Here is a 15,059-nt window from a genome sequence, read left to right as displayed (position 1 = left end):
TCCAGATTATTAAGGGACAATGGAAAAGCAGTGGCCCTAACACCCATAGATACCACTCCACTCAGGACAAAGAATAGATTTCCACCATTCCTTACTTTCTGTCCCTGGGTAATGTCAAGTCCATTTGTTCATGGTTACAAGATGACATATTATAATGTTGAAGAAAGTAAATGTTCCATGCCTGAACAGAATAAGAACACTGCAATAACAAATAGAATTTCCTACCCAATTATAATATCTTCTCGTCATACTAATATGCAAGTAAAACTTTACTTTTCACTTCAGGTTTCTTGCAATTTGGCTGTCTAAAATTAACACGGGAAACTAAAAATATTTAACAAGAACCTGCCAAAATACAGTTTCACAGCCTGAAATGCCAGGTTACTTAAATCCCAAAACTCAGTATGAACCTAGCAGTAGAATAAAGAAAGATTATATTGCAGACAACAGATTTTTTTTGCGTTCAAAGCAGAATTTTTAAGAGAGTAATCTAAAAATCAATTGACAGGTGAAAGGTGCTTATGACACAAATCTATAAAGCTGTAAACCTGTAGATCTCAGCAACCTAATTAATGTTACAGAGTTGTTGAGAAACAAATTTAAAAAAATCAGACATTACTTATTCTCCTTTCCAGATTTGCATTTTATTCAATAAGACATATTCTGGCCGAACAATTTAATTAGAAATCCTACATCAACTCATCCTGCATCAACCCATTTCATTAATTGTTTAATTGTTTAATTTCTGCAATATTATTTTAATTGGCAGTCAATTAGTGCAGGTATTTGCCTTCAGAAGTTGTTCCAATATGCCTCATGATTCTCAATATAACCAAAGGTTTGTTGCTTGGCTTATACACAAAAGTACCCACCTAGGATATATTTTTCCTGAAATGTATGTCAGTTTGATATAAGTGTAGTCTTAAATTGTTTGGACAGACAATGATATTCCAATCCCAAATTCCTGGAAAATCAGTTTCAATGATGGAGATCAATTGAACACTCTGAAATGCAACATGCCAGAGAGGCAAGAATTATTTCAAGTTGCCAGAATCAATCACTTAAAATTGAGCTGTTTTTTGTTTAATTAACACATTTTGAATTAGAGTGAAGGAAATTGTGCATCTCCAGTAACCACAGAGCAAAGGCTTTTATATGAATCTGCTGCAGCAAAAGGTTACGTTTATTTTAGGCTTTCTGCAAGCAATGATAAAGCCGTTATTCCAATGCAAGCTCGCAACATTTTCAAAGATAAATGCAAGATCACTAAAGGGTTTCTGAACAGTATATTTCATCGGTCTGAAAGTATAGCTGCTATCTTGACGCTGGCCTCAACATGTTCCACTGGAATACAAATCCACCAAAACCTCTTTTCTGCATTCCTGGACGTCTTTTTAAATATGGCATTATACTCCATCCTTCAACATTCGGCTTTACCTCTTCTCTGTGAAACATTATTCTACCAGCTCTCAGCCTGCAAGAAAAAAATCTTCCTTAATATTATCTTTGTTGTTTGACTTTCATTGAATATGTAACTGAAAGTAGCACATCCACCGTATGTAAACTTAGCGGGATTGAAGAAGCATCTCGACCCAAAACGTCACCCATCCCTTCTCTCCAAAGATGCTACCTGTTCTGCTCCAGCATATCATGTCTATCCAAGGAGCAGTAGGTCTATAAGAACAATGAAGATGTTTACAGGCGAGTCACAGAAAACTGGGAAATTGAATAACCTTGACAAATCAATAAATGGACGTATTAACATATTTGGTAATAGTACTGAGCTAGTAATGCAGAGGCCTGGATGTATTTAGTGCTTCAGTCCAAAAAGAGACAAAAAGGTTAAATGAACTGTATGTTATTTTTACCAAGGAACCATTTGAATGACCAAGAAGGAACTGCAGAAGCTGGAAAATCGAAGGTAGACAAAAATGCTGGAGAAACTCAGCGGGTGTGGCAGCATCTATGGAGCGAAGGAAATAGGCAACGTTTCGGCACGAAACGTTGCCTATTTCCTTCGCTCCATAGATGCTGCCGCACCCGCTGAGTTTCTCCAGCATTTTTGTCTACCTACCATTTGAATGACCTTTGCTTCAGAAATCACTCATACAAATCAAGTCAATGGGACTCATAGAGGAAAGTGTGGGCATCACTGTCACAGCTGTAGAGTTGCTGCCTTACAGCGCCAGAGACCCGGGTTTGATCCTGACTACAGGTGCTGTCTGAGGTTCAAATGACAAATAAAGGTATTGTATTGTATTGTATTGTATTGTCTGTATGGAGTAACCACTTCTTCTTAACATTTGACCATTCTTGAATCGTGCATCATCAACAGCCTGAGTGTCAGTAACTATTAGATGGTAAAGTGCATGGGTCTCACAAAGAGTGTGGCAGCAAGAGCTGGGCATTCCATGAGGAGTGGCTCCACCAAGCCCTTCCACCATCCACAGGGCATGATGGGCTAGAAAACTAAAGATGATTGAATCTACCCAGCCAGAAACAGTCTGATTAACTTGAACCTGTTTTAAATATTAACTGTAGGTACACAAAAAAGCTGGTGAAACTCAGCGGGTGCAGCAGCATCTATGGAACGAAGGAAATAGGCAACGTTTCGGGCCCCCTGAAACGTTGCCTATTTCCTTCGCTCCATAGATGCTGCAGCACCCGCTGAGTTTCTCCAGTTTTTTGTTTACCTTCGATTTTCCAGCATCTGCAGTTCCTTCTTAAATATTAACTCCCCTGTCCCACATTCTAGATTAAACTGCAAACACTCCTCCAGCAGTACCTGCAAACCCTGCGCCTTCCATCACCATTATACAGGCTAATATATATGTGCTAATGCCAACATCTGCAAGGTATACATTATCCAGGGTGGCACTGTGGCGCAGCTGGCCTCACAGTGCCAGAGACAAGAGTTCAATCCTGATCTTGGATGCTGTCTGTGTGGAGTTTGCATGTTCTCCCAGTGACTTTGTGGGTTTCCTCCGGGTCCTCCAGTTTCCTCCCCCACGTTGCAAAGTTGTTTGTATGTTAATTGGTTACTGTAAATTGCCCCTAATGAGTAGGGAGTGGATGCAAAAGCAGGATAACATAGAACTAGTGTGAATGGGAGATCAATGGTGGGCGAGGACTCGGTGGGCCAAAGGGCCGATTCCTATGATGTGCGTTTCAATCATTCCAGACTGTCCTTTCATGCTTGATGATCTGCTGAATCCTGCACTGTTCTATCCAACAGTAAATGTGAGACTAGCTTTACCTGGTGAACTTACAAAGCTCAACAAGATGGCTCTTGGACATCTCCAGACAAATAGGAACTGGCAATAAATAAGTTCCAATGAAGGGTCTTCAACCTGAAACATTGGCTCCTTTTCTACCCTCTGACTTGCTGAGCATTTCCAGGTTTTATTCCTGAAGATAACTCCTTGCTTTGCCAGTGACAATCATGTCCCAGTAACGAAGACTTGCAAGATACACTTGGCTAGTGCTGCAGAGGGAATCCCTTGATTTGGACTTTAGACCTTAGAGATACAGTGCAGAAACAGGCCCTTCAGCCCACCAAGTCAGTGCCGACCAACAATCATCCTGTACACAAACACTATCCTCCACACTAGGGACAATTTACAATTTTACCAAAGCCAATTTACCTACAAACCTCTACGCCTTTGCAGTGTGAGAAGAAACCGGATCACCCAGAGAAAACGCACAAGGTCACAGGGAGAATGTATAAACTCCGTACAGACAGCACCTGTAGTCAGTTCTCTGACGCTACAAGGCAACAACTCTACTGCTGCGCCACCGTGCCACCCAAATAATTTTATCACTTAACTTGGTTAAGTGATTTGGTTCCGATATTCTTGGTTCCTATATTCATCAGTTCATTGACTGGGCTTTTATACACAACAGCTGCCAACACAACACCATGAGTGACAGAACTGCCAAGTACAGAGAACACAACCTTCATACAATAAATATAATAATATTTGTAGAATACATGTAATCAAACATCATCATTTAATCAGAGCAGGAATGCCTCCAGCAATGTCGGCAACCAATTGGCAACATAACTGCACACTTATATTGTAAAATTCAATACCCTCAGAAAAGGCAACAAAAAAATGTATAGGCAAGGAATTGTCTAAACTGGGTTTGTCATCATTTTATACAGCAATAACGGACAACATTTATGCAGATCACACTCACTGCAATGAAAAGCACCCTTTATATTTTGTCATGTGACATGATTTTCATTAAGCCTTTGCAAACTAAATATGGAAATGATGCTTGCTGCAGTTCTTACATGATACATTGAAAGGGAAGCAAATAAACAAGGCAATGATAGAGGGCGACGTGGAGGAAAGCAAGAACAGCTTACACACTGGAATCACAACAGCAAAGAGCCAGCATTTTACTGCAAGTATTTCATTCATTCACAAAAGCACGGCTACCTTGTGATACAAGGAGTAGAAACAAATGCAAGATGAAAAGAGTCGAGGGAAAAATCCAATTTAAATGCAAATCCACGACGGTGAAACAGGTTACTATTCACAAGGCTTCTGTTTCGAGCAAGCTATAATGAAACTCTGACAATAAAATGGAAATTAATTTCTCATGAGGCAAATATCTCATTTATACGCAAGTATTATCACCATCTCAAGCTATTCACAGCAGTCAGGTTGGATTCATTACCCAGAATACACACACGCATCACCATCTGTCTTGCTTGATCCGATAGCTCAATAATCCAGTTTGACTGGCGAAACTTAAAATATTACTCAACCTCTTCACTGGGTTTGTGAAAGATGTTTAGAATGACCTGGAATCCTTATCAAAAAATGAATCCAAACTGGATTACTACAGAATTACTGCAATGAGATCAATTATCTAGGAAAGTGAAGTCTTACCCGTAGATCTGGATTCCTTTGAACCGTGCTGTGACTTTAAGGAAGAGAATGAGCCAGCTAAGCTTGGTGGCTGCTACAGTCAGTGCTGGATTTCAGTTGTGAAGTCAACACACTCCACAATGTGTCTGTGGATACACAGGGCAGCAGCATGCCCATCTACATCCTCCCATCCAAAACCTCTAAATCATCGTCTCCATGGTTACAGATAACACAGAACACATCACTGAACCATAATGAAGCCATGAAGTCTTGTGCAGCAGGCTGCTAACGTACTAAGGAAACACTTTACAATATGATTAATAAACTTCATCTGTTGACTCACACAGTCCACTGGGCATTTTTGGGGCATATGCCTGACAAATGTTTTACGTCACATTATGAAAATGAATAATTTTAGCTCATTCAGCAAGAACTGGATACCAAACAGTGCAATTCAATTTAATGTGCATCCTTTAAGGAGGTACAAAAATATTTTCCCAATACATTGTTAGTAAATACTTTCAATTATTGTATGACATTGATAAAAACAAAATGGATGTCTAGAAATCATTTCCTATTTCCCCAGACCGATGATGTTAATTACATGGTGTTAATTACACAAGCTGTATAAATCTGTGATTGATGTGGAAAGGCCCATTGCAAGGAGTTCAGCTGGCATTATAATTCATTCTCCAAGTCTTAAATAACTACATACTCAATTGGCATATTTTTATTTTTGTTGCTATATGGGGAACATGAGCATGGAGCGCTTAAGAAATGGTCAATTCATGCATGAATATACATTCTTTCAAATTGAGATAAGATGGTGATTGTACTTGTGCATAAATGAGATATTCTTCCCTTTCTCCAAAAAGTAACATTCTGTGGCTGAAAGTGGAGCACAGCTTTTATTAATGTGTACACCCCCTGGAAAAATTAAATGTAAGATCCAATGGAACTCTTATACAATGGATTTGTAATTACCCTGATCAATTGTATCAAGAGATTAGTGTGATTGTCATCAGCTTGTTGGAATGTTACAGAGAAAATCCACATTTTAAAAAAGAGTTTAATATCATTTTGGATGATGTGAAGCCAAGAATCACAAACATAAGTTAGACATAAAAAGCTGGAGTAACTCAGCGGGTCAGATGGCATCTCTGGAGAAAAGGAATAGGTGGTGTTTCAGGTTGACACCCTTCTTCAGACTGAGGATCAGAGGAAAGGGAAACGAGATATAGACGGTGATGTAGAGAGGTATAGAAGGCACTAGATCAAGTGGGACCCGTTGGGTCCCGTCCCCTCGGGGGTAACATCGTCTGGGGGGGGGCTGCGGTGTCACACACACACTAACTTGCTTACCCCCTCACACACATATGGGGGGGAGAAGTGGGGGGGGGGGGGCCGAAAGGGAGGGGGAGAGTAGAGGGGGGAGAGGAGAGGGGGGGGGGGGGGGGGGGGGTGGGGGGGGGATGGAGGGGGGTGAGAAGAGGGGGGGAGAGGGAGGAGAGGTGGAGGGGGGGGGAGGGGGGGGGGGGGGCAGGGAGTGGGGGAGTGGGGGAGGGATGGAGGGGGGCGAGAGAGGGGGGTGAGGGATGAATGGAAGATATGCAAAAAACTAACGATGATAAAGGCCATTGTTAGCTGTTTGCTAGATGAGAACGAGTACAGACAATAAACAATGTATTTTGCAAACTTATGAAGCTGGCAGAATCAAATCTGGAGCTTAGGTTAAAGAATGACATTTTAGAATTTATTTAAGTACGACAAGATTCAATTAATTGTAGAGAATTCCAAAAGAATTGGCTATTCAGTCCCCTGTGCACAGTTCCACAATTCAATGAGGTCTTACCTGGCTGGCATTATTTTGCTCGCATATCATTTCAAAAGAAAAATCAGGATAGAAGCAATTATTTAATTAGAAAGAAAATAATGTGCATGAATACAAAATAGATTTGGGAATCCTGCCTTGCATTAATATTGTGGCTATAACATTAATATTGATGAGCAAATGAGGTGCAGAAATTAATGAAGTTCCATGGTGATTCAAAGGTAGAATAATTCCAATATGTTATCAGTGCAACAACATTTACTTTGGTAACTAACTAGTAATTTAGTTTTTCTAGTTTAGAGATATACAGTACTGAAACAGGCCCTTCGGTCCTCCGAGTCCCCACCAACCAGTGATCACCATACACTAACACTATCCTGCACACACTCTAGGGACAATTTATAATTTTACCAAAGCCAATTAACCTACAAACCTGTACGCATTTGGAGTGTGGGAGGAAACTGGAGCATCTGAAGAAAACCTGTGCAGGGCACGGGGAGAACATACAAATCCGTATAGACAGCACCCGTAGTCAGGATCAAACCTAGGCCTCTGGTGCTGTAAGGCAGCAACTCCACCACTGGGCCTCCCTGATGAATTGATTGACAAATCTATTAGGATAGGAGATCGCAAACTACATCTTTCATCTTGAACTTAATTTATTCCGAAGATTCAGTTGCCACAAAATACTCATTTGACTATTTCTCCCACTTTATTTCCTCTTTCTGATGGATAAATTCATAGTTTTACCACAGGGTGTCTCCTCTCCAACCATCCAAAATATAGATAACCAAACAAATACCAGACATAGCTACATGTATGTAATTTGTTTTATTCTACTCCATTGTTCTGCAAGGCCTTTCGATCTGAAGAGGACCTTCAATAATACAAGGTATTATCCAGAAAATCACAAAGTGTCCTGATGCATTGGAATAAAAAAATTACATTCAATATGTTCTCTGTTGCAATGCGACTTTTTCAGTAGGATAAAAGTAGATTTTTTTTTTGTCTTATAGAGCAATGCAACAATAAAAATTTACATGTAAGCATTATTGATTAATGTACTTATTTATCAGTATACATTGACTGAGAAAATGAAACGGTTCTGTGGAAAATACCTTGATAGGTTCGTTTTCTGTGAGCAATTTGTTAAGGAAAATCTGCACAAAATTTGGGAATCTTAAATCGTGTATCTTGGCTTTTAGTGATCAATGGGTTTCTGCTCTTCTGGGCTCATGAAAAAAATAATAATGAAGAAAATAAATAAACATTTATAATGTAAAAGTTTTAAATTATTTCCTTCGCTCCATAGATGTTGCCTCACCCGTTGAGTTTCTCCAGCATGTTGTCTACCTTCGATTTTCCAGCATCCTTCTTCCACATTTAAAATGTATCTTTTTTAAGGCCTATTCTGACTAGAATCCCCTTCAGCACTGGATACATAGAGCAGAGATATTAATGTTTAAAACAGAATTGTCACCATAATTTCAGGATCCTGTGTGAATATGTTAATTGAGAAGTTGTCAATTAAGAATAGATGTTCTTGATAATTGCCGTTGAGCAGATTAAAATCATCATCATCAGTTGCCTTCAGGGAAATATGTTACTTTATCAATTTTAGATATAGATCTATTCCATGTTTACTGGGGAGTCGGAGTTATTTTACTATATATTGATAGTTACAGATATTTCAGTCGATTTATTTTCAACAATCAGATTGAGATAAAATCATTTCCTGACGCCCTCAAAACATATCTTTACAGACTGAACTAGTCAGTGATAACATGTCCATACAAGAGATTAAATATTTGATTAGCTACTGAATCAATCTGATCCACATGATTGTCAAATATTCCCAGAAATAATTGTAGATATTGCACTGGGGAATAAGGAAATAACAGAGAATTAAAGTTTGCATCTGGCTGCATGGACGAAGAAACAGAAAATCTCCTGGAATAATGTGACACGAAAGGTCGAAAATAAATGAGGCGTATAAAGACTAGCATTAGTGAAAAACTAATATTGGAGCAGCTAACAGGACTGAAAGATGATAACCTCTCTCGGGTTTGGCCGGAGGTGGCTATGGAGATGGAATTTTCAATTGTAGAACAATTCCAGAAGGAGGGGGAAAGTGTAAGCCCCTATGCAAGATGAGAAAGAACAAGTACAAAAACAGAAGTACAAATCAGTTATCCTGACATCAGTTGCAACAAAAAGCCTGAAATCAATTCTTCAGAAAATAATAACAGGGCGCTTGGAAAATAATAACAGCACTGCACAAAGTCAAAATGTAGCACCTTGACACACCAAGGTGCGGCCTCTGTTGAGGACTGACCATTCTGCGAAGGAAGAGGAAGGTCGGGGGGGATGGTGAAAATATGATAGGGGTGAGGGCTGGGGTCAGAGGGGGGCAGTCGGGTGGAGGGAGGGTTGGAGGAAGATCCAACTACATCACGTGGACCAACTCCCTTGCTGACTCTCCTGGGTCCTAGCTCTCCCCTTCATGCAGGCAACCTCAGTAATGGCAACACTGGGTCCTGCTACCTTTCTCTCGATTCCAACCATGTTCCTTCTCCTACCCCATCATCACTACAGTACCCCTCACACCCCCTTCCCGTCTCAGCCCCCATATACACACACACACACACCATACACACACACACACACACACACACACACACACACACACACACACACACACACACACACACACACACACACACACACACACACACACACACACACACACACACACACACACACACACACACACACACACACACACACACACACACACACACACACACACACACACACACACACACACATCTTGCTGAGCATCCATTCACCCCCTCTGACCTCAGACCTCACCACAACCATTTTGACCCCCTCCCCCTAATAACTGGCAGATTAAATAATGGGGATTCCGCCAGTTGGGCACAATATACTAGCCTGCTTTAGGGGATGAATAATGGATAGAAAACAAAGAACAAGAATTAATGGGTAATTTTCAGACTGCATTAAGACCATTGAGGATCAGATGGGGACACATTTGTTTGCCATTTATATGTATATAAATGACTATGTAAGGTGATCATAGAGTCATAGAGTGATACAGTGTGGAAACAGGACCTTCGGCCCAACTTGCCCACACCAGCCAATAATGTCCCAGCTACACTTGTCCCACTTGCCTGCTCTTGGTCCATATCCCTCCTAACCTGTCCTATCCATGTACCTGTCTAACTGTTTCTTAAAGGATGGTATAGTCCCAGCCTCAACTACCTCTTCTGGCAGCTTGTTCCATACAACCACCACCCTTTGTGCGAAAATGTTACCCCTCGTATTCCTATTAATATTTTTCCCCTTCTGCTTGAACCTATGTCCTATGGTCCTCGATTCCCCTACTCTGGGCAAGAGACTCTGTGCATCTACCAGATCTATTCCTCTCATGATTTTGTACACCTCTATAAGATCCCCCTTCATCATCCTGCGCTTCAATGGAATAGTAACCTAGCATACTCAACCTCTCACTATATCTCACACCCTCTAGTCCTGGCAACATCCTTGTAAATCTTTCCTGAACCCTTTCAAACTTGACAATATCTTTCCTAGAAGATGGTGCCCAGCACTGAACACAATATTCTAAATGCGGTCTCACCAACGTCTTATAAAACTGCAACATGACCTCCGAACTTCTATTCTCAATACTCTGACTGATGAAGGCCAAAGTGCCAAAAAGCCTTTTTGACCACCTTATCTACCTGCGACTCGAGCTTCAAAGGAACAATGCACCTGTACTCCCAGATCCCACTGCTCTACAACACTACCCAGAGGCCTACCATTTACGGTGTAGATCTGCCCTTGTTCGACAATGCAAAAATGCAACACCTCCCACTTCTCTGTATTAAATTCAAATTCAATTAAGCTCAAATGTAAAATAATCCAAATTTGCTGATGATAATGAACTAGGATCTGGCCCACAAAATCTATGCCAAACATGATGCCAAATTAAACTAATCTCCTTTGTCTGCACGTAATCCATATCCCTCCATTTGCTGTATATCCATGTGCATATTAAATGTCACTATCTTATCCACAGGAATATAGATTAGCTAAATGAATAGACAAGGACAGGGCAGAGAGAATAGAATGTAATTTAAGAAGGATTTAGACAGGTACATAGATAGGATAGATTTGGAGGGTTATGAGCCCTCTAAATATCCCTCCATGCAGGCACAGAAATCGCTATCAAAATATGGAGGGGACCGGGGGACACCATTTCTTGGTGGCCGCGCGCGCATGCGCACACTCACACTCACACTCAATCCAGTGCTAAATGCAGCTCAACTCTGCCTGTCTCGACGGGTTAACCTACAGCCCTGCCTGGACTGACGGGATATCAGTGCTGCTTCTCTGCGCTGGCTGTACACACCTGGGCCATATTTCCCGCAAGTCAAGGCAGGGCTGTAGGTTAACCTGGCGGAACAGGCAGAGTTGAGCTGTATTTAGCGCTGCTTCTCTGCGCTGGCTGTGGGCCTGGGGGTACAGTTCCCGTCTGACTCCGGACGTCTCTGGCCACCCCTGGGCGTGGGGGCACTCGGGTGGGGACGGGGTAGCAACGGTGAGCCAGGATTGATCCTGGCTGCGGATGAGGCGCAGGTCTGTACCACGTCTCCCTCCTCCAATCACCGCACTCTATCCTCAGTCCCACCCCCACTACTTCCGCCTCTGACCGACACCTCCCTCCTCCAATGATCTCGCTGAATCATCATGTCCCACCCTCACTGCCTCCTGACCGACGTCTCTCTAGTGCAATCGGCACCCTCGATCAGCAGTCCCACCCCCACTGTCTCGCGGAAAGCGGAGATTTCACCAGGTTTTAAAATCACGATTACAAAAAAATGGGGGAGGGGGGGATCATCCCCCACCTCTCAAATCAGAGGGGGACCCCTGCTCCCCCCCCCCGGATTTCCACCCCTGCCTCCATGAATATACCTGAGATAGAGGCGGCAAAGGTTCACAAGTTGATTCCCAGGATGGCAGAAATGTCATGATGAGATATTAAAGAAAGAAAACATAGGACTTTAATCGTTCAAGTTTAGAACAGGAACAATCTCATTGAAAACAAATTTGTTCTAGGGTATTTGCAGAATTTCCCATGACTGGTATTTCTGGAAAGACTAGGTACAGTATTAAAATAAGAGATCAGCCTGAATACACTGAGAGACAGTGAAATGCCCAATTTACATACTGTCCAGTTAAATCATGCTATACACGAGTACAATCAGATATCACAGAATATAATGTTACAGCATTATAGTGTTACAGAGAAAGTGCAGACCAAAAAAAGTGCAAGATCCATAATTAGGTAGGTTGGTAGATCAGGATGACAACTTAGATTGTGGGAGGACCATTCAGTAGCCTGAAAACAGCAGGGAAGTAGCTGTTTCTGAACCTGGTGGTATGTGTGTTGTATCTTCTGCATGAAGGGAGAGCGGAGAAGAGAGAATGGCCAGGGTAAAAATGGTCTTTGATTATGTTGGTTGCTTTCCATAGGCAGTGTGAAGTGTCAAATGGGGTCTGGGAGTGTGGAGGGAGGTGGGTGGGGGTTGTGTGATGGAACGTGCTACATTCACAACTCTGCAATTTCTAACGGTCTTGGGCAGGACTGACGCATCCCAACAGGATGCATCTGTAGTAGTTGGTAAGAGTCGTCCGAGAGACACCGAACTTCCTTAGTCCGATCAGATTTCATCAGAGGATAGTGAATTCCTTTACATTTCTGCAGAGGATTGTGTATCTTTGGAATTCATTACTCCAGAGAGCAGTGAAAGGTCAGCTGCTGAGTACATTCAAGTTGGAGATTGAAAGCATTTGTGATATCAAGGGAATCAGGGGATAAGTCCATTGCCGACTACCATAAAGTTAACACCCCCCCCCCCCCCCCCCCCCCCCCAGACAACGACAACGCCTCCCTTCCTGACGAGCTGAACCACTTCTATGCTCGTTTTGACCGGGACAACAAAATACCAGCCATCAAAACTACCCCACCCCCGAACGAACAACCCCTCAGTCTCTCCACCTCTGCTGTACAAGGCGCACTGAGCAGAGTAAATGAGCACAAAGCTGCCGGCCCCGATGGCATCCCCGGGCGTGTGCTCAGGGCATGTGCTGGACAACTATCCCTGGTCTTCACTGACATTTTCAACCTGTCACTGGCCCAGGGTGTCGTCCCCACTTGCCTCAAGACCTCAACCATTGTGCCAGTGCCCAAACAATCAGCTACAGGGAGTCTCAACGACTTCCGCCCAGTGGCACTCACCCCTGTCATCGCAAAGTGCTTTGAGCGGCTGATCTTGGCTCACCTCAAAGCCAGCCTCCCCCCCACACTGGACCCCCACCAGTTTGCCTACCGGCCCAACAGGTCTACAGAGGACGCCATATCTGCGGCCCTACACTCTGCCCTGACCCACCTGGACAACAACAACTCCTACATCAGGTTGTTGTTCATCGATTTCAGCTCCGCCTTTAACACTGTCATCCCCGCCAGCTTGATCACCAAACTCAGCGGACTTGGCATCACCACCTCCCTCTGCAATTGGACACTGGATTTCCTCACCAACAGACCACAGTCTGTTAGGATCAACAACCTCACCTCCTCCACTTTAACACTGAACACTGGCGTGCCACAGGGCTGTGTGCTCAGCCCTCTCCTCTACTCCCTCTTCACCCATGACTGCATCCCTAAGTATGGCTCCAACGCCATCATAAAATTTGCCGATGACACCACGGTGGTAGGACTGATCAGCGACAACAACGAATCAGCCTATAGGGAGGAGGTCCAGAACCTGGCAGCCTGGTGTGCCAACAATAACCTCGTCCTCAACTCTAAGAAGACGAAATAAATAATTGTTGACTTCAGGAAGAACAGAGGGGGCAGACATACCCCCATCCACATAAACGGGACTGAGGTGGAGCGCGTCTCCAACTACAAATTCCTCGGGGTACATATCTCAGAGGATCTGTCCTGGTCCCTCAATACCACCAAACTGATCAAAAAGGCACAGCAGCGCCTTTACTTTCTGAGGAGGCTCAAGAAAGCTCACCTGTCCCCCCAGATCCTGTCCAACTTTTACCGCTGTACCATCGAAAGCATCCTGACCACCTGCTTCACGGTATGGTACAGCAGCTGCACAACAGCTGACAGGAAGGCACTGCAACGGGTGGTGAAAACCGCTCAGCACATCATCGGTGCCCCGCTCCCTGCCATGGATGCCCTCCACTGAAAACGGTGTCTGAGACGGGCCGGGAAAATGATCAAGGACCCCTCTCACCCTAACCATGGACTGTTTGCCCTCCTCCCATCAGGGAGGTGGTACAGGAGCCTCAGGTCTCGCACAAGCAGGCTGAGGAACAGCTTTGTCAACAACACCATTACACTGCTGAACTCGGAGTCCCGATGCTAGCCATCCTTAGACTCTCCCACTTGTATACAGTTATCTGCCTATGTATCAGTTTTAATTCATCAACAATCCACACATTGTTAACCAGTATTTTTTTTAACTTTTATTGTATGCCAACTTTGTATTTTTATTTTTACTTCTACTATCTTGCACTATGACTATGACCAGACGCTAAACTGCATTTCGTTGTACCTATACTTGTATTTGTGCAATGACAATAAAGTTGAATTGAATTGAAATTCATTTTGTGAACACAAACTTGTCGAAAAGACGAGGCAAACAATTCGGGCTGCAGCCACCCGACAACCAAAATTCATTTTGTAAACACAAACTTGTTAAAAAGGGCTGCAGCCACTTTACAGCCGCATCGAGTGGGCTCACAGTGGAGTAGACGTGCGTTCAGTGTTATTCGCAGCTCAGAGGGCCGTGACCCTCTCACTTCCTAGGTCTGGCAGAGACTGAGTGAGGCACGACACTTCCTGTTTTTATAATCCCTCCCCCTGCCGCCAGCAGGGGCAGCGGAGAGAATTGGGAATTTTGTAAAAACATTAATATCTCTCTCATTTTTCATTGATGGAAAAAGTCCTCCACACTCATACGGCGGAGGGGGTCTCTGAGCGTGGTGGCCAAAAATGACGGCCGTAGGTGGCTGCGTTCTCTCGGAAATCGCAGCACAGTTGGCTAAAAGCGGTCAAGATCAGAGATTTAGTAATATAGATACATAGATACATATAATTATAATTATATCTCCACCTTAAATATAGAAACATAGAAACATAGAAAATAGGTGCAGGAGTAGGCCAAATTGAACAATTTCTAGCCTGTCCAACCCCTTAAGAATTTTGTGAGTTTCTATAAGATCCCCCCTCAATCTTCTAAATTCTA

The 15,059-nt window shown here is 43.0% G+C and overlaps 1 protein-coding gene across 3 annotated transcripts in view; it reads right to left on the bottom strand.

Annotated features, from left to right (window-relative positions):
• pacsin1b (protein kinase C and casein kinase substrate in neurons 1b) overlaps positions 1–15,059 on the bottom strand; it is a 221,166-nt gene that overhangs the window by 141,492 nt on the left and 64,615 nt on the right. Inside the window, exon 1 of one of the 3 annotated variants that reach the window (XM_055654467.1) lies at positions 4,902–5,013. The exons of the other annotated variants lie outside the window; for them this stretch is intronic. The gene's annotated coding sequence lies outside the window, so the exon portion shown is untranslated. Of the gene's footprint in view, positions 1–4,901; positions 5,014–15,059 lie in introns of those variants that run through there. 3 annotated transcript variants of the gene reach the window in all.

This window comes from Leucoraja erinacea, chromosome 24, assembly GCF_028641065.1.
Source record: "Leucoraja erinacea ecotype New England chromosome 24, Leri_hhj_1, whole genome shotgun sequence".
NCBI classification, from domain to species: Eukaryota; Metazoa; Chordata; class Chondrichthyes; order Rajiformes; family Rajidae; genus Leucoraja; species Leucoraja erinaceus.
Note: the sequence above shows the minus strand (reverse complement) of the source record. Positions and strands in the feature narration are given on the sequence as shown.